Source organism: Sciurus vulgaris (assembly GCF_902686455.1).
Source record: "Sciurus vulgaris genome assembly, chromosome: 5".
NCBI lineage: Eukaryota > Metazoa > Chordata > Mammalia > Rodentia > Sciuridae > Sciurus > Sciurus vulgaris.
This window is the reverse complement of record NC_136465.1, coordinates 159,937,269-159,960,214: the sequence shown is the minus strand read 5'-3', so window position 1 is coordinate 159,960,214 and position 22,946 is coordinate 159,937,269. Positions and strand designations below refer to the sequence as shown.

Here is a 22,946-nt window from a genome sequence, read left to right as displayed (position 1 = left end):
AAAATAAGAAATTATGAATACACATAACCAATATTTTAAAGTATGTGTTATAAAGGAGATGATGGCATTTGTAAGAATGTGAATAAAACTGGAGGATATTATTCTTGGTGAAGTAAGTCAGACACAGAAAAGTACTTTGTGATCTGAGGTATAAGTGGGATCTATAAAAAGAGCCAAATACATAGAGAACCAGTGCACAGGTGGGAGGGGGTCAGGTGTGTGGGAGGAGATGGTGGTCAAAAGGTACAAAGTTATGTGGGATGAATAAGTCTAGAGATCTAATATATTTAGCAATGAGTTGAGAGTTAATAATATATAGTAGAAGTTTGCTGAGAGTATGTTTTAGCTGCTTTTGTCAACAAAGGGGAGAAAAGATAAATAATGGATATGTGAATTGCTTGGCTATAGTAATGTTTCACTACGTATATCAAAACACAGTGTTATACCTTAAATGTACACAATAAAAAGGTAGTATTTCAGCAGAGATTACATGATTATATTTGGGGGAGTCCACCTAGGAGATTCCTGAAATGGTTAAGAGGTTGACTTTGGCTCCTTAGCAACTCAAATAATAAGAAAAATCTGTTAACTCACACCTTCATTAATTCAGTAGTGATGGCTATGCCTTTTTGATCATTAGCATAAATTTTTCCTTAACCTAATAGATATGTAATAGGTAAAAACAAGTTCTTAGGAATTTAATAATTCTGTATTGAATCATGTCATTTTCATTTCTATTCCCTCACAGAAATATTCCTTTAAAAATGATTTGGAGAAAGCAATGGTGATAGTATATTGATTTCTCTCAGGGCTATAAATCTACCTTTATTTGCTACATTTCTACCCAGGATACTAGATAATCAGCACCAGCCCTTGTTAATCTGAACTGCAAAGGAACCATAACCTGAGCACACTGCTGTATTGCCTCTTAAGTCCTTTCAGATCTAAAATTCTGTGAATTGCTATCATGCTGCTTTATTTCTCTTTTGAGTAAGGTTTTAGGATAACACCCTACTAACTAAACAAGGGTGATATGAGAGTAGTTTGTTTTGTTTTCTGTTTTTTTTTTTTTTTTTAAAAGGAGAAGTTATTTCTAGGTGGTATTGAAAACAAAAAGAATGCTCCACCTACCACCTTATCAAAACTGAAGTCTAATTAATTATAATACTGGAAATCCAACCCAGAGCTTTGCTTGTGCTAGGTAAAGAATCAGCCACTGAGCTACATCCCTAGCCCTTTTTCTTTTGTTTTGAGACAGGATCTCACTAAGTTGCTTGGCTGGCCTCAAGCTTGTGATCCTCCTGCCTCAGCCTTCTGAGTAACTGGGATTACAGGTATGCACCACCACACTGTGTAAAGTCTGATTTTCTAAAGAAAGTATCAAAACAAAGCAGAAAAACGAACAACACCATTTTAAATGCTTTTGCTTTTCATTCAATGTCTGGGAAGCAGAATTGTATCCCTCCCTGTTGGTTGTAATAAGATGTACCAAATTCTGATTATGAAGAACAGGTTACATTTCCATGAAACAGTTGTAACAGCAAATGACAAAAAAGTTTAGAGGATAGGGATGATCAAGTATTTTTAAAAATTTTTTTCATTTTTTTATTTTACTTTTTTAATTGTAAACAAATGGGATACATCTTGTTTCTCTGTGCATGAAGTAGAGGCATACCATTTGTGTAATCATACATTTATATAGGGTAATAGTTTTTGACCCATTCTGTTTTGTTCCCTTCCCCCCCACCCCTCCCACACCACTTTTCCCTCTATACAGTCCCTCCTTTCTCCATTTTGACCCCTCCCACCTCCCATTATGTATCATCATCCGCTTATCAGTGAGATCATTCGTCCTTTGGTTTTTTAAGATTGGCTTATCTCACTTAGAATTGGATATTCTCCAATTTCATCCATTTGCCTGCAAATGCCATAATTTTATTATACTTTATGGCTGAGTAATATTCCATTGTGTGTGTGTGTGTGTGTATGTATATGTATATGTATATATCACAGTTTCTTTATCCATTCATCAACTGAAGGACATCTAGGTTGGTTCCACAATCTGGCTATTGTGAATTGAGCAGCTATGAACATTGATGTGGCTGTATCTGTGTAGTATGCTGATGTTAAGTCCTTTGTGTATAGGCCAAGGAGTGGGATAGCTGGGTCAAATGGTGGTTCCATTCCAAGCTTTCTGAGGAATCTCCACACTGCTTTCCAGAGTGGCTGCACTAATTTGCAACCCCACCAGTAATGTATGAGTGTACCTTTTCCCCCACATCCTCGCCAACACCTATTGTTGCTTGTATTCTTGATAATTGCCATTCTAATTGGGGTGAGATGAAATCTTAGGGTGGTTTTGATTTGCATTTCTCTTATTACTAGAGATGTTGAACATTTTTTCATATATCTGTTGATTGCTTGTAGATCTTCTGTGAAGTGTCTGTTCATTTCCTTAGCCCACTTGTTGATTGGATTATTTGTATAGAGTTTTTTGAGTTCTTTATATATCCTGGAAATTAGTGCTCTATCTGAAGTATGAGTGGCAAAGATATTCCCCACTCTGTAGACTCTCTCTTCGCGTTGGTGATAGTTTCCTTTGCTGAGAGAAAGCTTTTTAGTTTGAATCTATCCCAGTTATTGATTCTTGCTTTTATTTCTTGTGCTATGGGAGTCCTGTTGAGGAAGTCTGGTCCTAAGCCGACGTGTTGAAGACTTGGACCTACCTTTTCTTCTATAGGTAGATGAAGGTAGATGAAGGTATCATCTTATCATCTTTTATAAGATGAAGGGTCTCAAGTCTAATTCTGAGGTCCTTGATCCATTTTGAGTTGAGTTTTGTGCAGGGTGAGAGATAGGAGTTTAGTTTCTTTCTCTTGCATATGGATTTCCAGTTTTCCCAGCACCATTTGTTTAAGAGGCTATCTTTTCTCCATTGCATACTTTTGGCACCTTTGTCTAGTATGAGAAAATTGTATTTATTTGGGTTTGTGTCTGTGTCCTCTATTCTGTACCATTGATCTACCTGTCTATTTTGGTACCAATACCATGTCGTTTTTGTTACTATTGCTTTGTAGTATAGTTGAAGTTCTGGTATTGCAATATCCCCTTCTTCACTCTTCCACTAAGAACTGCTTGAGCTATTCTGGGTTTCTTATTCTTCCACATGAATTTAATGATTGCTTGCTCTATTTCTGTAAGGTACGTCATTGGGATTTTAATTGGAATTGCATTGAATCTGTATAGCACTTTTGGTAGTATGACCATTTTGACAATATTAATTCTGCCTATCCAAGAACATGGGAAATCTTTCCATCTTCTAAGGTTTTCTTTAATTTCTTTCTTTAGTGTTCTGTAGTTCTCAGTGTAGAGGTCTTTCACCTCTTTTGTGAGATTGATTCCCAAGTATTTTATTTTTTTGATGGCTATTGTGAATGGGTGGTTTTCCTAACTTCTCTTTCTGAGGATTCATCACTTATGAATAAAAAAGCATTAGATTTATGTGCATTGATTTTATATCCTGCTACTTTACTAAATTCACTTATGAGTTCTAAAAGTTTTCTGGTGGAATTTCCTGGTTCCTCTAAATATGTAATCATGTCATCAGCAAATAGGGATAGTTTGAGTTCTTCTTTTCCTATTCATATTCCTTTAATTTCTTTGGTCTAATTGCTCTGGCTAGAGTTTCAAGGACGATATTGAATAGAAGTGGCGAAAGAGGGCATCCCTGCCTTGTTCCAGTTTTTAGGGGGAATGCTTTCAGTTTTTCACCATTTACAATGATATTGGCCATGGGCTTAGCATAGATGGCCTTTACATTGTTAAGGAATGTTCCCATTATCCCTATTTTTTCTACTGTTTTGAGCATGAAGGGATGCTGTATTTTATCAAATGCTTTTTCTGCATCTATTGAAATAATCATGTGATTCTTGACTTTAAGTCTGTTCATATGGTGAATTACATTTATTGATTTCCTGATGTTGAACCAACCTTGCATTCCTGGGGTGAAACCCACTTGATCATGGTGCACTATCTTTTTAATATGTTTTTGTATGTGATTCGCTAAAATTTTGTTGAGAATTTTTGCATCGATGTTCATTAAGGATATTGGTCTGAAATTTTCTTTCCTCAATGTGTCTCTGACTGGTTTAGGTATCAGGGTGATATTGGCTTCATAGAATGAGTTTGGGAGGGTTTCCTCCTCTTCTATTTTATGGAATACTTTGAGAAGTATTGGAATGAGCTCTTCTTTAAAGGTTTTATAGAACTTGCCTGAGAACCCATCTGGTCCTGGACTTTTCTTTGTTGGTAGTTGATGACTTCTTCTATTTCATTACTTGAAATTGTTCTATTTAAATTGTGTATGTCCTCCTCGTTCAGTATAGGGAATTCATATGTCTCTGGAAACCTATTGATGTCTTCAAGATTTTCTATTTTGTTGGTGTATAGATTTTCAAAATAGCTTCTAATTATGTTTTGTATTTCACTCATGTCTGTCTTGATATTTCTTTGTTCATTCCAAATTTTAGTGGTTTGGTTTTTCTCGGTCCTTCTCTTTGTTAGTGTGGCTAAGGGTTTATCAATTTTGTTTATTTTTTCAAAGAACCAACTATTTATTTTGTCAATTTTTTTCGATTGTTTCTTTTGTTTCAATTTGTTGATTTCAGCTCTGAGTTTAACTATTTCCTGTCTTCTACTTTTGGTGTTGCTCTGTTCTTCTTTTTCTAGGGCTTTGAGTTGTACTGTTAGGTCATTTATTTGTTGATTTTTTTTCTTCTTTTATTGAATGTGCTCCATGAAATAAATTTTCCTCTAAGTACTGCTTTCATAGGGTCCCAGAGATTTTGATATGATGTTTCTTTGTTCTCATTTACCTCTAAGAATTTTTTTATTTCCCTCCTGATGTCTTCTGTTATTCATTCATCATATAATAGCATATCATTTAATCTCCAGGTGTTGGAGTAGTTTCTGTTTTTTACTCTTTCATTTATTTCTAACTTCAATCCATTATTATCTGATAGAATACAAGGTAGTATCTCTATCTTCTTGTATTTGCTAACATTAGCTTTGTGCCATAACATATGGTCTATTTTAGAGAAGGATCCATGTGCTGCTGAGAAGAAAGTGTATTCACTCTTTGTTGGATGGTATATTCTATAAATGTCCGTTAAGTTTAAATTACTGATTGTGTTATTGAGATCTATGGTTTCTTTGTTCCATTTTTGTTTGGAAGATCTGTCCAGTGGTGAGAGAGGTGTGTTAAAATCACCTAGTATTATTGTGTTGTGGTCAATTTGATTTCTGAAATTGAGAAGGATTTGTTTGATGTACATGATTGAGTCACTATTTATGGCATAGATATTTATGATTGTTATGTCTTGCTGATTTATGCTTCCCTTAAGTAGTATGAAATGTCCTTCTTCATCCCTTCTGACTTACTTTGGCTTGAAGTCCACATTATCTGATATGAGGACAGATACTCCGGCTTTTTTGCTGAGTCCATGTTCATGGTGTTTTTTTCCCATCCTTTCACCTTTAGTCTGTGGATGTACTTTTCTATGAGATGAGTCTCTTGCAGGCAACATATTGTTGGATCTTTTTTTTTAATCCAATCTGCCAGCCTATGCCTTTTGATTGCTGAGTTCAGGCCATTAACACTCAGGGTTATTATTGAGATATGATTTGTATTCCCAGTCATTTGACTCATTTTTGTTTTTTGACACGACTTGGTTTCTCCTTTATTTTGCTATTCCTTTAGGGTATTTCCTCCCTTTGCTGATTTACATCATTGTATTTCATCTCTTCCTCAGGAATATTTTGCTGAGAATATTCTGTAGTGCCGGCTTTCTATTTGTAAATTCTTTTAGCTTTTGTTTATCATGGAAAGATTTAATTTCGTCATCAAATCTGAAGATAAGTTTTGCTGGATATAAGATTATTGGTTGGCATCCGTTTTCTTTCAGAGCTTGAAAAATGTTGTTCCAGGCCCTTCTAGCTAAGGTCTGGGTTGAAAGATCTGCTGATATCCATATTAGTTTCCCCCGAAAGTAATTTGATTCTTTTCTCTTTCAGCCTTTAAAATTCTCTCTTTATTTTGTATGTTAGGTATTTTCATTATAATGTGCTTTGGTGTGGGTCTGTTGTAGTTTTGTATATTTGGAGTCCTATAAGCCTCTTGAACTTGATTTTCTATTTCATTCTTCAGATGTGGGAAATTTTCTGATTTTATTTCATTGAATAGATTGTTCATTCCTTTGGTTTGTTTCTCTAGGCCTTCCTCAATCCCAATAATTCTTAAATTTGGCCTTTTCATGGTGTCCCATAGTTCTTGTAGATTCTGTTCATGATTTCTTACCATCTTCTCTGTTTGGTCAACTTTGTTATTAAGGTTAAATATTTTGTCTTCAATATCTGAGGTTTTGTCTTTCAGGTGTTCTATCCTCCTTGTTATGCTTTCTATGGAGTTTTTAACTTGGTTTATTGTTTCCTTCATTTCAATGATTTCTGTCTGTTTTTTTTTTTTTTTCAGTATCTCTCTTTATTGAAATCATCTTTTGCTTGCTGCATTTGCTCTTTTAACTGTTGATTGGTACGATCATTCAAAGCCTGCATTTGCTCTTTCATGTCATCGTTTGCTTCTCTAATCATTTTAATTATGTACATTCTGAACTCCCTTTCTGACATTTCTTCTGCCATGCTGTCATTGGATTTTATTGATGTAGCATCTAGGTTTGTTTGGGACATTTTCTTCCCTTGATTTTTCATATTGGTCAGATATCTACCCCTCTAGTAGTGAAACTCTATTGACTTATAGTGTCCCTATAGATTTCCAGTAACTCGCCTCCTAGCCTTCAGTAGCCTGAAATCTTGGAGGAACTTGACAATGCAGTGATACACAAGGAAGCTGCCCCTCTAGGGGTGTTGGCCTTCAGGTGGGATATATTTCCTGCTGGTGGGAAGAGGCACCCCACGTTGACTGATGGTCAGTCAAAAGGGGGACTAAACTGTGGGCTGGGGCATGACTGGTCTTGGCCTGTGTCTCTAGTTCTACCACCATGGTGGAAAAGCCTTGCCCGGTGGGGAAGACTCACCATTGGGGATGTCTCACTGCGCAGCTCTCCTCCAAGAAGTTCCCTTCCGTCCAGAACTACCCCTGGGCTGGGCATCCCTCCTCTGCAATGTTTCTGGGGGTCTGGACCTACCTGCTGGGCCAGGGGGCCTTGCCCTGAGATTGAGACTTTCGATGGACGGCCCTAGTCTGCGATGTTCCCTGGGGCGCGGAACTACCACCTTCTCTGGGGTCCTGGCCCTGCGAGGGACTCACTCTCTGAGCGGCCTTCCTCTACGACGTTCCCTGGGGACTGGACCTACTCCCCAGGCCTGGGACCCTTGCTCTGTACTGACGCCTCTTGCTGAGTGGTCTTCCTCTACAATTCTCCTAGTTGTCTGGATTCACGGCTCCAGCGAGGGAGTCTCACTGGGCAACTCTACTCCACGAAGTTCACTGCATCCAGGACTACTGACCCATTCAGGGAGCCTAGCCCAGTGGAAGAGACTCACCCGGCTGCTCTGAGTTAGTCCCTAGTCTCTCAGTACCTCCTTCTCTTGATTGCTGAGTCCTATCAAAGGGCCTTCAGTCTCCTGTAGGTGTCTCAGGAAGAGAGCCGCCCTTCCAATGATGATGGCCACACCTTCAGGAATAATTCACAATGCCTGCATCAGCCTCCAAAGAAGCTGAGGAGCCCCAGGCAGGGTGCCCTGAGACAGCACTGAGGCAAGTGCAGTGTCCCTCCGCAGTAGGGGGGCAGGCAGGCAGGCTCAGCGATGGTGTCTGACCTCGATGTGGGGCCAGCTGACTCCGTGATGGCGTCCTACCTCTGCTTGGGGAACGGGCAGGCTGATCCAGTATTATTCATCTTAATAATTGTCAAAAACTGCACCATAGGTTTGCTCTCACCCCTTTAGATGCTTCTTATTTCCTGCTTTAGACATTAGTAGCTAGTGAGAATGTGCAACATATTTAAAGAACCATAAGTACTTCTGATTAGCCACAGGTAACATGGGCCGTGAAGGCAGGGATAGGGGCTTAGGAATGTGGTAGCATTGTGGAGAAATGGGGGCAGCAGCCAATCTCAGGAAAATTTTGGCCTTCGGTAAATTAAGCACAGAACTGATGATGCTTAAAACTATCACTGTCTTGGCCTGACAGACTCAAGTGCTCATTATTCACATACCATAGAAGGCCTGCTATGATTTCCACCTCTGTAAGCCTTTTGTTACAGCCATCTCATGTATTTTCTCTTCCGTGAACATACCTTACATATTCTTTTATGCTTGTTCTTGTGTTCTATCCATGCCTAGATGCTTTATGTCTGTGTGTAAACTCTGTCCTCAGGCAGTATTTGCTTGCTTCTCCATAACACCTTGTGAATATCTTTGTTATAATATGGCACATTTCCATGGGGTTATTTGTTTGTATTTGTCAGGGTCCTCTAGAGGAACAGAATCAACAGGAAGTATGATTATAAAAGGGGAATTTATATATGGCCATCTGCAGCTGGAGAGCTGGAAGAACCAGCAGCTGTGTAGTTAAAGATGCAGAAGGCTCAGAACAAGAAAGATCAACAGTACTATCCTAGTCTAAGACCAAGGTTTCTGGAAACAACCTGGAGAATCACTGGCAGAATCGGTTTGGAAGTGTGAAGAAGTGAGAGTCCGATATCTCAGACTATCAAAGCAGCAATCAAGAATACTTTAAGAAAAGCTGAGCTTGCATCTGCATTCTGCTTCCTTGTTTTTCCACCTTTTATTGGGCAGTGCTGTCTTAGGGAGTATCTTCAGTTCAGTTCACTATCCCACATTCCAGTCATTCCTAGACACACCCTCATTGATACACCCAGAAGCCTCTTAATCATCATTTCTTAATCCAATCAAGTTGACAATTCAAATTATCCATTACATTGTTTGTATATATATATATATATATATATATATATATATATTTATTTATTTTCTGGACTTTACTTTCCAAAAGGGAAGTGACTGTTTTATTTATTGTTGCATTCCATACTCATTGGCAATATTTGTGGCCTACAGTAAATATTTGTTAAATAGAAAGCAGAGCTAGAATAAGGAAATGTATGAAGGAAAAAAATACCAAAGTAAAATGTATTATTTAAAAAACAATTGTACCAGATTCTTTTACTGAGTTTTACTTTGAATCCAGTACTTGTAAATGTTAGAATGAAATATACTACAGTTGATACTATTAATCAACTTTAAGACTAGAGAGTAATGAAAATGTATGCTAGCCTATCCCAGAGGTAGCTTAAAGTAAAAGGGAGGGTGATGATATGAATATGACCTTTAGTTCTCTGAATACTCTTGACAAAAGCTTAGCCTGTAGATAAGGAGTTAGATTAGGTGTGAAACAAAAATGATCACCATTTGTGATTGTAACCAGTCTTCCCCTGAAAAATATCATAAGCGCAAATTTCTGCTCATTATGTATTACTTTTTTAGAAAGGCATTGTTTGGACAAAAGGGTACAAAGAATAAAGTGGCATTAGAGTGAATTTTGAGTGGCACATAATGATGAAGTGAATGTAATGATACAAATAATTAGATAATTAACTCGTAGTTTTTTTTTTTTTTTTCCCTGCCAATCTTGGTTTTTGCCTCTTCCTGTCAGTTGACACGCCCTTTAATTGAATTAGGTTGAGACCAGACTTACTTCATCCCAAGTTGCAAACAACTTTTTGGAATTGATCATTTCATGTTTTAGTTAAAGATCCTCAAAGTTGGGTATAAGCCATAATCCCTAAGATCCTTGATTTAAAAAAAAAAAATACAGATGCCTGTTCTACTCCTAAGAATTTTGAGTGTGGCCTGAACATCCATGAGTTTTAACATACCCAGTAATTGATTTTAATTATATATGTGTTGAATATGTGAACGAATGTTTATTTTACATCAGGAGGCATGGAGAAGTTAAGTAAGTGAGTTAAGTTGCATAGGTATGAAGTTGTGGAAACAGGTTTCAAATGCAGGCAGAGCCCCAGCCATTAACTGCTGTGCCATTAAAAGGGAATGATATGGTAGGCAGACAAAACAATAAGTATTCACTGTAATAGTGTGATACTCTGGAAAGCATTGATACTGTCATCAGAAGTCTTAATGTTCATTTCAGGTTGTGTTAAGCGATGTGAGAGGATCCTGTGTATTTCCCCATACACTGAGAGTGTGGGAAGGGGTGTTATTCAAACAGTAATTGGAATTTTTATAAGGAGACCTGGAATAATTCTGGGGGGAGGACAGAAATGACTGATGTCCATCACAGGATTCTGGGTGTTCCCACAGTGCATGCCTATTCTAGTAGAGGCCATCTATTCTTATCACTATGTTTTGCAGATCACTTGAAATTTTAGATCTAATATTTTTCTAGGGCATATTCAATTCAGAATGAACTTGTGGGGACAGCTGGCATCAAGATAATTGCTAAACGTGAAGTCTGATAGCACAGACTGACAATTGTGAGAATCTGACATTTTTCTACTTTAATATATGCAAAATCATTTATGGGCTGAGTGGTGGAATTCTTTTTTCCATTTTTAGTATAAATGACTCCATTCAAAAGTGTGCCTAGTAACAATTGTTCTCTAGCTGTGCTATAACTAAGGTTAAATAAAGGTTACAGCATTTGGGTTTACTGGGATATTTCTAAGAACATACTTTTGTTTTTTGATTTGTAATTTTTATATAGGAAAATTATTACTAATTTTGCCTGTCTGCTATATATCAGCTCGAAAATAACTTGCTTTTTCTGAGGATAATTATACTTTTAGAAGGGAAAGCCTCATTCTTCTGACATGAAAAGTACAGTTAGAGGGATTAAGTTATGTAGTGGTAAAGTATGGGTTGGAATTTAGAGATTCATCCTTTCTTTTAGGTGAGATCTGACCGACTCATCTATACATTCATTTATCAAATATTAACTGAACATTCCTTCTATATAAGAAATGAGGACCTAGGAATCAGAGACCAGGGTTCCAATCCTGGCTCAGCATAGTGATTACTGTGATATTGCCTGAGTGAGACAAGTATCCATTATGAATCAAAGGTCTTCCTTAACTTAAAGATGAGAATAATATAGTCTACCCTGATTACCTTTCAGGATTATAATAAGATTTGAAAAGTTTCTGCATATTATAGCTCTCTAAATAAATATTAAATATTTTGTTAATTTGTGCATGGAAAATTTATTTTAAATTACCATTATTCTTACTATACTTTGGTTAACCAACTCATGTCCTAGAAGCATTTTAAAACTGTTATCATTTATAAAGTGCTTTGAAATTCCCTGAGGATAGATCGTAAAAGCAAGGACATTAATATTGTTTGCTTATAAATCTATCTTTATTTCCTAAAACCAAAATTTTAAGAGATGCAATTTGGCTTTTTTATATTCTTTATAAATAATCTTGATCTTAGGGCAGGGAGATCTGCAAGAATATAACAAAATGCCATGATTTTTTTTCTCTTGAAATGAATTCTGTGCATACAGTTTATAAAAGCTATTTAAAATTGCTGAGGTGCTGCATTGATAAAATGAATACTATAATTATTTTACTTACTAATGTATGTCATCATATATAATTAAAGATTTTATTTTTATGACCAGAGATGAATCCGAAATCTGTAACATTAGATTTTTAGGGGCGTCAGATATTTTAAAGTATTAGAAAACAAATGTAATGTTTATTAGATTTTTGTTTGAATACCTCACTAAATTTAACAGATGGCTGTGGGGTACACATTGGACTAGGATAAGATTCAGAAGAATTGAGTTACAATCTTCACTACAAGTCTCAAAAAATAAAAAGGGCTGGGAATGTGGCTCAGTTGTTAAGAATCTCTGGTTCCAATCTCAATACCAAACCAAACCAAACAAAACCAAACAAAAAAACCCCAGCATAGTGTAGGGGTTAACTGGATAGGGTTTTGAATCAGTATTTTTTGAATCTCAGTTCTGCTACTTAATAGCTGTGTGAACTTAGTCAAATTTCTCAGTCTTTTTTAAAATTTATTTTTATTTTAAACAAATGGGGTACATCTTGTTTCTCTGTACATGAAGTAGTGGCATACTGTTTGTGTAATCAGACATTTACATAGGGTAATGGTTTGATTCATTCTGTTATTTTTTCCTTTCCCCCACCCCTCCCACCCCTCTTTTCCCTCTATACCATCTCTCAATCTTTTTAAATCTTAGTTTTTTCAACTTCAAAGTAAGATAATTCTTAGTATTATTTTCTTCTAAGGTTGCTATATGGTTTAAATGAGATAATGTACACAAAGTATTTAGCATTTTATTGCTATCATTAGTGATATTGACCAAGTCATTTAATCTCTTTGACTTCAGTAAGTCCTCTCATTTATAAAGAGAACTAAACTAGTTGATCTCATATGGCTTTTGTTGTTATTAATGTGAGATGATGTTTTTAAGAGTGCTTTGTGGAGGTTTCAAGATGGCGGCCTCGAGGGTGGCAGCATTTCATGTTGCTCCAGGACTCAGGATTCAAAAGAGGAGATATTGAGACACTTGGGACCAACTCAAAGCAGCCGGGTGACTCTCTCCCGTTGGGGAGGCGTCCCGGATGGGACAGTAGTCCCGGAACACAGGGAACTTTGTGAAGTAGAGCTGCCGGCGAGACGCCCCTCCCCCCGCTGGAGCAGTGAACTCGGACAACGGGGAGCGCCATAAAGGAGGCCGCTCAGCACAGCACTGGGACTCGGAGCAACCACTGGGGCTCCGGCGGCTGCCCAGGGGAGGAGTGGCGAGGAGAGCTGTGTGGACTCAGAACACCGGGGCCTGCCCTGAGGAGGAGGAGCAGGAGCGTGGCCCCTTGGATTTGGAGTGATTGCACCAGAGCTACAGGCGGTTGCCAGAGGAGAAGCTGCTTGGCGAGCTGTTTGGACTCAGAACGACTGCTTCTGAACACCGGGGCCTGCCCTGAGGACGAGGAGGAGGAAGAGGAGCGCGGCCGCTTGGATTCAGAGTGACTACACCAGAGATACAGGCGGTTGCCAGAGGAGGGGCTGCGTGGCGAGCTGTTTGGACTCAGACCACTTCTGAACCCTGGGGCCTACCCGGAGGACTAGGAGGAGGAGGAGGAGGAGGAGGAGCGCGTTGGGTCGTTTGGACTCGCAGTGAGTGCATTAGCGCTCCAGGCGGCTGCTCAGAGGAGAAGGCGAGTGGTGAGTTGTTTGGACTTAAAGTGACAGCTCCTGAACACAGGGGGGCTGCCTGGAGGAGAAGCGTGGTGGGACGCTTGGTCTTGAGTGGCCGCACCAGAGCTCTGGGCGGTTGCCCAGAGGACCCGTGCAGCGGGTCACGTGGATTCAGAGCCACTCAGAGCGACCGCTCCTGAACACCCGGGGGGTTATCTGGAGAAGGAGGAGGAACGGGGAGGGTCACTTCGACTCGGAGTGATTGATTGCCCAGGGCTACGGGTGGTTGGTGGGAGGTGGAGGCACGCAGTGAGTTTCTTGGACTCCTAGTGACCGCACCGGAATACTGGGCAGCTGTCTAGAGGAAGAGGCGTGAGGCAGGTCTCTGGCACTCAGAGCGATTGTACGGGGCCCCAGGTGGCTGCTCAGAGGAGGGGCCGCATAGCCAGGCGATTAGGTGCAGAGCAGGGTCCCAGGATCTAGGAGGCTTCTTGGTGGAAGAGCCGCACAGAGATAGGCTTAGGGTGGAGCGAAGGTTCCAGGCCTGCGGGCAGATTCTCTGAGGAGGGGCAGCCTAAGGAGATTCATCTGCGAAGGGTGAGGTTCCCAGGCCCAGGAGGTAGGGCCGGGCCCCTGGGAACTTTGCAGAGGAAGGCAGCCCAGCCCAGGCGGTAGCTGTAAATTGAGGGGAACCTCTAGGAGGGAACTGACCAGCGAGACCTCCCCACCGAGTGAGTCTTCCCTGCCGGGTGAGGTTTCCCCACAAGGACGGTAAAACCAGAGACTCAGGCCCAAACAGGCCTTGCCTCAGCCCGCAGCCTAGGTCCCCTTTGGATGACCATTGGTCAACAAGTGGAGGCACCTCTGCCCACTAGCAGGGATTATACCCCACCTGATGGCCACCACTCCTAGAGAGGCAGCTTCCTTGTGGAGCACCGCATTATGAACTTCCTCCAAGACTTCAGGCTACTGAAGGCTAAGAGGGGATATATATAGAAATCTTCAGGAACATTGTTAAGTCAATAGAGGAAATCTGCAATATCTCAATGGTCCACTGATACCTGAACAATATGAGAAAACAAGGAAAGAAAATGCTGCAAACAAATCTAGATGTTACATCAATAAAACCCAATAACAGCATGGCAGAAGAAATGACAGAAAAGGAGTTCAGAATGTACATAATTAAAATGATCAGGGAAGCAAACGATGAGATGAAAGAGCAAATGAACGCACTGAATGATGAGATGAAAGAGCAAATGCAAGCATTGAATGATCGCACCAATCAACAGTTAAAAGAGCAAATACAGGAAGCAAAAGATCATTTCAATAAAGAGTTAGAGATATTGAAAAAAAACGAAACAGAAATCCTTGACATGAAGGAAACAATAAACCAAATTAAGAACTCCATAGAAAGCATATCCAATAGGATAGAACACCTGGAAGACAGAACCTCAGACATTGAAGACAAAATATTTAACCTTGAAAACAAAGTTGAACAAACAGAGAAGATGGTAAGAAATCATGAACAGAATCTACAAGAACTATGGGATATCATGAAAAGACCAAATTTAAGAATTATTGGGATTGAGGAAGGCCTAGAGAAACAAGCCAAAGGAATGAACAATTTATTCAATGAAATAATATCAGAAAATTTCCCAAATCTGAAGAATGAAATGGAAAATCAAGTTCAAGAGGCTTATAGGACTCCAAATACACAAAATTACAACAGACCCACACCAAGGCACATTATAATGAAAATACCGAACATACAAAATAAAGACAGAATTTTAAAGGCTGTGAGAGAAAAGAACCAAATTACATTCAGGGGGAAACCAATACGGATATCAGCAGATTTTTCAATCCAGACCCTAAAAGCTAGAAGGGCCTGGAACAACATTTTTCAAGCCCTGAAAGAAAATGGATGCCAACCAAGAATCTTATACCCAGCAAAACTTACCTTCAAATTTGACGATGAAATAAAATCCTTCCATGATAAACAAAAGCTAAAAGAATTTACAAAAAGAAAGCCAGCATTACGGAATATTCTCAGCAAAATATTCCATGAGGAAGAGATGAAAAACAAAGAAGCAAATCAGCAAAGGGAGGAATTATCCTAAAGGAATTGTCAAATAAAGGAGGAAACAAGTTGTGTCAAACAAATAAATAAATAAAATTTAAAAAATGAACCAAATGACCAGGAAACCAAATCATCTCTATAATAACCCTGAATGTTAATGGCCTGAATTCATCAATCAAAAGACATAGACTGGCAGATTGGATTAAAAGAAAAATCCAACAATATGTTGCCTGCAAGAAACTCACCTCATAGAAAAAGATACCCATAGACTAAAGGTGAAAGGATGGGGAAAAACATACCATGCACATGGACTCAGCAAAAAAGCTGGAGTATCCATCCTCATTTCAGATAATGTGGACTTCAAGCCAAAGTTAGTCAGAAGGGATAAAGAAGGTCATTTCATACTGCTTAAGGGAAGCATAAATCAGCAAGATATAACAATCATAAACATCTATGCCCCAAACAGTGGCTCATCCATGTATGTCAAACAAATCCTTCTCAATTTCAGAAACCAAATAGACCATAACACAATAATACTAGGTGATTTTAACACGCCTCTCTCACCACTGGACAGATCTTCCAGACAAAAATTGAACAAAGAAACCATAGATCTCAATAACACAATCAATAATTTAGACTTAACGGACATTTATAGAATATACCATCCAACCAAGAGCGAATACACTTTCTTCTCAGCAGCACATGGATCCTTCTCTAAAATAGACCATATATTATGCCACAAAGCTAATGTTAGCAAATACAAGAAGATAGAGATACTACCGTGTATTCTATCAGATCATAATGGATTGAAGTTAGAAATAAATGAAAGAGTAAAGCAGAAACTATTCCAACATCTGGAGATTAAACTATATGCTATTATATGATGAATGGATAACAGAAGATATTGGGAAGGAAATTAAAAAATTCTTAGAGGTAAATGAGAACAAAGAAACATCATATCAAAATCTCTGGGACACTATGAAAGCAGTACTTAGAGGGAAATTTATTTCATGGAGCGCATTCAATAAAAGAAGTAAAACTCAACAAATAAATGACCTAGCACTACAGCTCAAAGCCCTAGAAAAAGAAGAACAGAACAGCAGCAAAAGTAGTAGAAGACAGGAAATAGTTAAACTCAGAGCTGAAATCAATGAAATTGAAATAAATGAAACAATACAAAAAATTGACAAATAGTTGGTTCTTCGAAAAAATAAACAAAATTGATAAACCTTTAGCCACACTAACAAAGAGAAGACGAGAGAAAACCCAAATCACTAAAATTCGGAATGAACAAGGAAATATCACAACAGACAGGATTGAAATACAAAACATAATTAGAAGCTATTTTGAAAATCTATACTCTAACAAAATAGAAAACTTCGAAGACATCAACAGGTTTCTAGAGACATATGAATTGCCTAAACTGATCGAGGAGGACATACACAATTTAAATAGACCAATTTCAAGTACTGAAATAGAAGAAGTCATCAAAAGCCTACCAACAAAGAAAAGTCCAGGACCAGATGGGTTCTCAGCCGAGTTCTACAAAACCTTTAAAGAAGAGCTCATTCCAATACTTCTCAAAGTATTCCATAAAATAGAAGAGGAGAGAACCCTCCCAAACTCATTCTATGAAGCCAATATCACACTGATACCTAAACCACACAGAGACTCATCAAGGAAAGAAAATTTCAGACCAATATCCTTAATGAACATCGACGCAAAAATTCTCAACAAAATTTTAGCAAATCGCATACAAAAACATATTAAAAAGATAGTGCACCATGATCAAGTGAGTTTCATCCCAGGGATGCAAGGTTGGTTCAACATCAGGAAATCAATAAATGTAATTCACCATATCAATAGACTTAAAGTCCAGAATCACATGATTATTTCAATAGATGCAGAAAAAGCATTTGATAAAATACAGCATCCCTTTGTGCTCAAAACACTAGAAAAAATAGGGATAGTGGGAACATTCCTTAACATTGTAAAGGCCATTTATGCTAAGCCCATGGCTAATATCATTGTAAATGGTGAAAAACTGAAAGCATTCCCCCTAAAAACTGGAACAAGACAGGGATGCCCTCTTTCACCACTTCTATTCAGTATCGTTCTTGAGACTCTGGCCAGAGCAATTAGACAAACCAAAGAAATTAAAGGGATACGAATTGGAAAAGAAGAACTCAAACTATCCCTGTTCGCTGATGACATGATTATATATTTAGAGGAACCTGGAAATTCCACCAGAAAACTCTTAGAACTCATAAGTGAATTCAGTAAAGTAGCAGGTTACAAGATCAATGCCCATAAATCCAACGCATTTTTATACATAAGTGATGAATCTTCAGAAAGAGAAATTAGGAAAACTACCCCATTCAAAATAGCCTCGAAAAAAATAAAATACTTGGGAATCAATCTCACAAAAGAGGTGAAAGACCTCTACAATGAGAACTATACAACACTAAAGAAAAAAATTAAAGAACACCTTAGAAGATGGAAAGATCTTCCATGTTCTTGGATAGGAAGAATTAATATTGTCAAAATGGCCGTACTACCGACCCAGCTATCCCACTCCTTGGCCTATACCCAAAGGACTTAAAATCAGCATACTACAGAGATACAGCCACATCAATGTTCATAGCTGCTCAATTCACAATAGCCAGACTGTGGAACCAACCTAGATGCCCTTCAGTTGATGAGTGGATAAAGAAACTGTGGTATATATATACAATGGAATATTACTCAGCCATAAAGAATGATAAAATTATGGCATTTGCAGGCAAATGGATGAAATTGGAGAATATCATGCTAAGTGAGATAAGCCAATCTCAAAAAGCCAAAGGACGAATGATATCGCTAATAAGTGGAGGATGACACATAATGGGGGGGAGGGAAGGTTTAGTGTTAGGGTTAGAGTTAGGGTTAGGGAGGGGGGCAAGTATGGAGGAAGGAAGCACTGTATAGAGGGTAAAGAGGGGTGGGAGGGGTGGGGGGAAGGGAAAAAATAACAATGAATCAAACAACATTACTCTATGTAAATTTATGATTACACAAATGGTATGCCTTTACGCCATGTACAGAGAAACAACATGTATCCCATTTGTTTACAATAAAAAAAAATTGTTTTCATAAAGTGAAAAAAAAAAAAAGAGTGCTTTGTAAAAGCCTATATAAATATGAGGTGTTGAAGGACCCCCAAAAAGGAGACCCCAACTTATCCCTCAGATCGACGGCAACCCCAGTCAACCACAGGAGGTGTCACTTGATGCAAACCGCAAGAGGTGTTTATTCCAGTGCGCTGGGACCTGACTCGTGACTCACCCAGGAGTCCAGGAGTCGAGTTCCTAGCAGAAAATCTTGTAGGTTTAGAAAGGGAGAAGCCACATATCTAGAGGGGTCGCACATGAAAGGGGTAAAAGGGGGAAAAAAAAAGGAAAAATGGGGAACAAAGCTGCCGGGAAATTTCAAAGGGGGTCTGGGTTTGCTGATAACATACAACATGTTTCACAATGTTTTACAACAGAGTGTACATTCTGGTCAATAGTTTCTGGTAATCCTACTGTTTGAGCACTATCTGGCTATCAGGCTCAATTTGCTCTTTTACTCTGGGTTTGGGGCTGTTTCCTGGAACAGCTTTATTGGCTTTGTTCCCATTATTGGGAGGGAGACCTTAGGGAGTTGAGATAAAACAGACAGCTTAAAAAAATGTCCATTCAGTGTCATCATCGTCAACAATATCTTATGGCCTTTTGAGCTCTAAAATATCATGAAAAAATGAAAGACCATCTGTGATATCAATCTTTGGCTTTTGAGCATTCTTATGTCCAAGCTGAGAACAAATCGGAAAACAGTTCTGCAAATCTTTCATCTTTGCTCCCTGTTTACCCAGTGTATGTGGCAAATTAAAACGAGAATTGCTGAAGCGAGGACCAAAAAGGAAAAAGATGAGGCGGGCTAGGACTGAGCTTGTCCTACTCAGTGCCCCTACTCCACCAGTAACTCAGGGTCAGAGCTGAACAATCACAGACCTGACTATAAGTTCATCTTTTATATAAACCACCTCCTTGATAAAACTTTTGTCTCCTTGGAGGTCAGAAAGTCCTGTTTGTAGAACTCTAGCCTTGGAGAGTGTTGGAAAAGGTTACCATTGGCTGGTGAAAGACCAGGTTGTATTTCTGTTCACAAATTCAAAGTACAGGGTATGGAGATGTACCTTTTGAATAATATTGAAGGCCTTGTGGTAAAATTATGTATTGAAATTAAGAAATAAATAGGAACATTTAACTGCAAATTTTTTTATCAGTGTAGTTATATTTACTAGCTGCCCAAACTACAGAAAGTAACATTTGAAAGTTTTAGTTAATACTGACTGAATATTTGTGTTACCTTATGTGCCAGGTAACTGTGCCACGAACTTCATATGTATTGCTATTTAATGTTGTAAAGTTATACCTTACCCCATTATACTTCTACCTAAGTCTTTCTATATGTTCTTTGGATAATCTACCTACTTAATCTTATTTCCCATCATTTTCTTATAAAAACTGCATTTAGCAAAACTATTTGCTAGAAGTTTTTCAACTTAAAAAGATTTTTAATATACTTTAAGTTTTCATGTTCTTGTTTGGAACTTCTTTCTCTTACCCTTACCCACTTTTCAAGACTTGGCTCAGACCTCTACGTTAAAATTGTCTGTAAGAAGACCATAGTGTCTTCTTTCTTTGTTCTAAACATGGGTATATCAGATAATGTGTTAAGTAAATGCCATGCTACTTTTAAAATTTGAATACAATGTATGATTGTATTCTAGTAGCTACTACATATTTAGATATTGCTCTTCAATAGCTGTGAATGGAAAAATAGAAGTGATGTGTTTCATTTATATCTGGAATAACACAGAACTTTTGTGTTACTTGGTATTTTTATAGTAATTCCAGAGTAATTAAGATGATTAGCAGCCATTAAGGATGGCTTTAGTCATATTTAAATAAAAACCTGAAATATTCATGTGTATCAGTATGATACTTTAACTACATTGAAACTTACTTTGTAAATAGCAAAGTAACAATGTTCATTTGGATGCTACTTTTTTTTTGGGGGGGGGGACTGGGAATTGAACTCAGGCACTTGACCACTGAGCCACATCCCCAGCCCTATTTTGTATTTTATTTAGAGACAGGGTCTCACTGAGTTGCTTAGCACCTCACTTTTGCTGAGGCTGGCTTTTGAACTCATGATCCTCCTGCCTCAGCCCGCTGAGCTGCTGGGATTGTAGGCATGTGCCACCCTGCCTGGCTAGAATGCAATATAGTTTTGAAATAAAGCTATGGTAAATTTTTATTTATACCTGTTGTTATCTCAGCTTACTACTCTCTTAACCTGATAAACGTGTATATCAAGGGATTTAACCTACTAATAAATCCAGACTCTAGAGAGATTTATAAAATAGACCAAAGTTATTTTTAGTGCTCTTTCATTTACTTTTTTCTTGTTGGCCTCTCATCCACTTTCAGAATTTCACTAGTCCTTTTGTATATTTTAAAAGAGAAATAATGTTTTCAAAGTAGTAAATGAAGAGCTGGGGATATAGCTCAGTTGGTAGAGTGCTTTCCTCACAAGCACAAGGCCCTGAGTTCAATCCCCAGCACCATTAAAAAAAAAAAAAAAAAAAAAAAAAAAGACCAGTGGAGAAATCACAAGCTGCTCTCTGAAGACAGATTTTTATATAAGACAATCATTCAGTGAGTGAAGAACAATTAATAAATACATGAATTATTTCCTGAAAATTCAGGTAATTATATGGTTAACAGACTAGTTTTGCATTAATTATCAATGACCTGAAGACATTAATAAATGAAATTGCTTTCATCCATTAGACATAGAGAGCCTCTATTTAAGAATACAGGACATCTTCCAAAAGTTTTTAAATGTTGCTTGCCTGGATTTTTTTTTTTTTTTTTCTTTCTTCTACTTTTTTGGGGGGTATACTATAGTACTAATGGTGGGATTTATAGTCACATATTTATACATCACATAATAATATAGTTTGGCCAATATTCTTCCTTAGTATTTCCCCTTTCTGGTTTAATTCCTAGTGTTTGATTAACTTTAAGTTGGTTTTTATGCAGGGCGAGAAATGAAGGTCTAGTGTCATTCTTCTACATAAAGATAACAACATTTTCCAGCATTTATTAAAAATGCTGTGTTTTCTCCAGTGTTTTTGTACCTGATCTTTGTGGGTTTGTCTTTGGTTTCCCTGTGTCTTGTATTCATATACCATTGGTGTATGTACTAGGCAATTTTTATTACTATAATTTGAAGTCATGCTTGCTTTTTTGACTTAAAATTGTTTTGGCTACTCTGGCTTTTTTATTATTCCAAATGAATTTTAGTGCTATTTTTTCTAGTTCTGTGAAGAATGTCTTTGGTATTTTTATGGGGATTGCATTTAGTCTGTATGTTACTTTAGGTAGTATAACTATTTTAACAGTATTAATCCTGTCTGTCTGTGAGCATGGGAGGTCTTTCCATCTTTTTGTGTCTTAATTTCTTTCTTCAATGTTCTGTAGTTTCATTGTAGATGTCTTTCACCTTCCTGGTTGGATTTATTCCTCTTATGTGTGGGCCTTTTTAAGCCCTCTTTTGTCAAATTGTCTAGATTGAGATCCCCTTGTAGGTGTGGCGTCCATAGCCTTTTGTGTTAATTCTCTTTTTGCTATTAACAGTGAATGTCTGAGTGAGACCCAAAGGCCACCTCTAGCTTTTCCTACTTGAGGCCTGGTCATTAGTTTGGCTTTTTATCTCTTCTGTTCTTTGTATTAAAGTATAGCTGAAGTTTGAGTATCATTAATTTGTGTGTGGAGCCAAGTGTGCTGTTTTTGGCAGAGTTTAGTTCAGCAGCAGAGCCTTTACCCTGTGAACTTATGTCCCCATAGGTTATCAGCACCTCAAAGAATGGAAGAAAACAACCAATAGAACTGATAAATAGGAATGGTGGGCTCAACAATTGCTAATAGCAAAAACAGTGAATAACCATGAACTGTAACTGGCATTAAGGCAAACATGAGGTGTCAACTGTGTCACCAACAGAGGTAATAATCACAACAACATGAATGGTGGGAACAGGAGTTATATAAACCAATTTGTTGTAAAAAGATGGTAAGAATACAGTTCATTAAGAGAAAAGAAAATGTAATGGGAAGGCATAAGAGAATTTATAATGTTCAAAAAGTAAGCAGTGAAAAATGCAGAAGAGATGATTAGCATGTGATGGCTATAAAGAAGGAGGAGAAAAAAATGGGAAAAACAAAGTAAAGGGAGACAGACCAAGACAATTTGTGTATTAGCAAGAGAAGAAAAGAGAGAAAGAAACAGAACAAACAGAAACAAAACAAACCAAAATAAACCAACTAAAACCTCTAACCTTCAAAAGACAAGGCAAGGGAAATAACATTTTAAAAAAATGCTAAAATGAGAAAAAAGAAACATGTAAATATTCATGTCCATGAACCAATCAGCACAGCAAGAATAAACAAGCAAAAACCAATCTTTTTTATTAAAAAAAATTATATATATATATATATATATATATATATATATATATATATTTAAATTGGTAATGGGGATTGAACCCAGGGTC

The 22,946-nt window shown here is 37.8% G+C and overlaps 1 protein-coding gene across 9 annotated transcripts in view; it reads left to right on the top strand.

Annotated features, from left to right (window-relative positions):
- The window catches only part of ANKS1B (ankyrin repeat and sterile alpha motif domain containing 1B), a 1,201,009-nt gene that overhangs the window by 84,023 nt on the left and 1,094,040 nt on the right, over nucleotides 1-22,946 (top strand). The window lies entirely within an intron of this gene.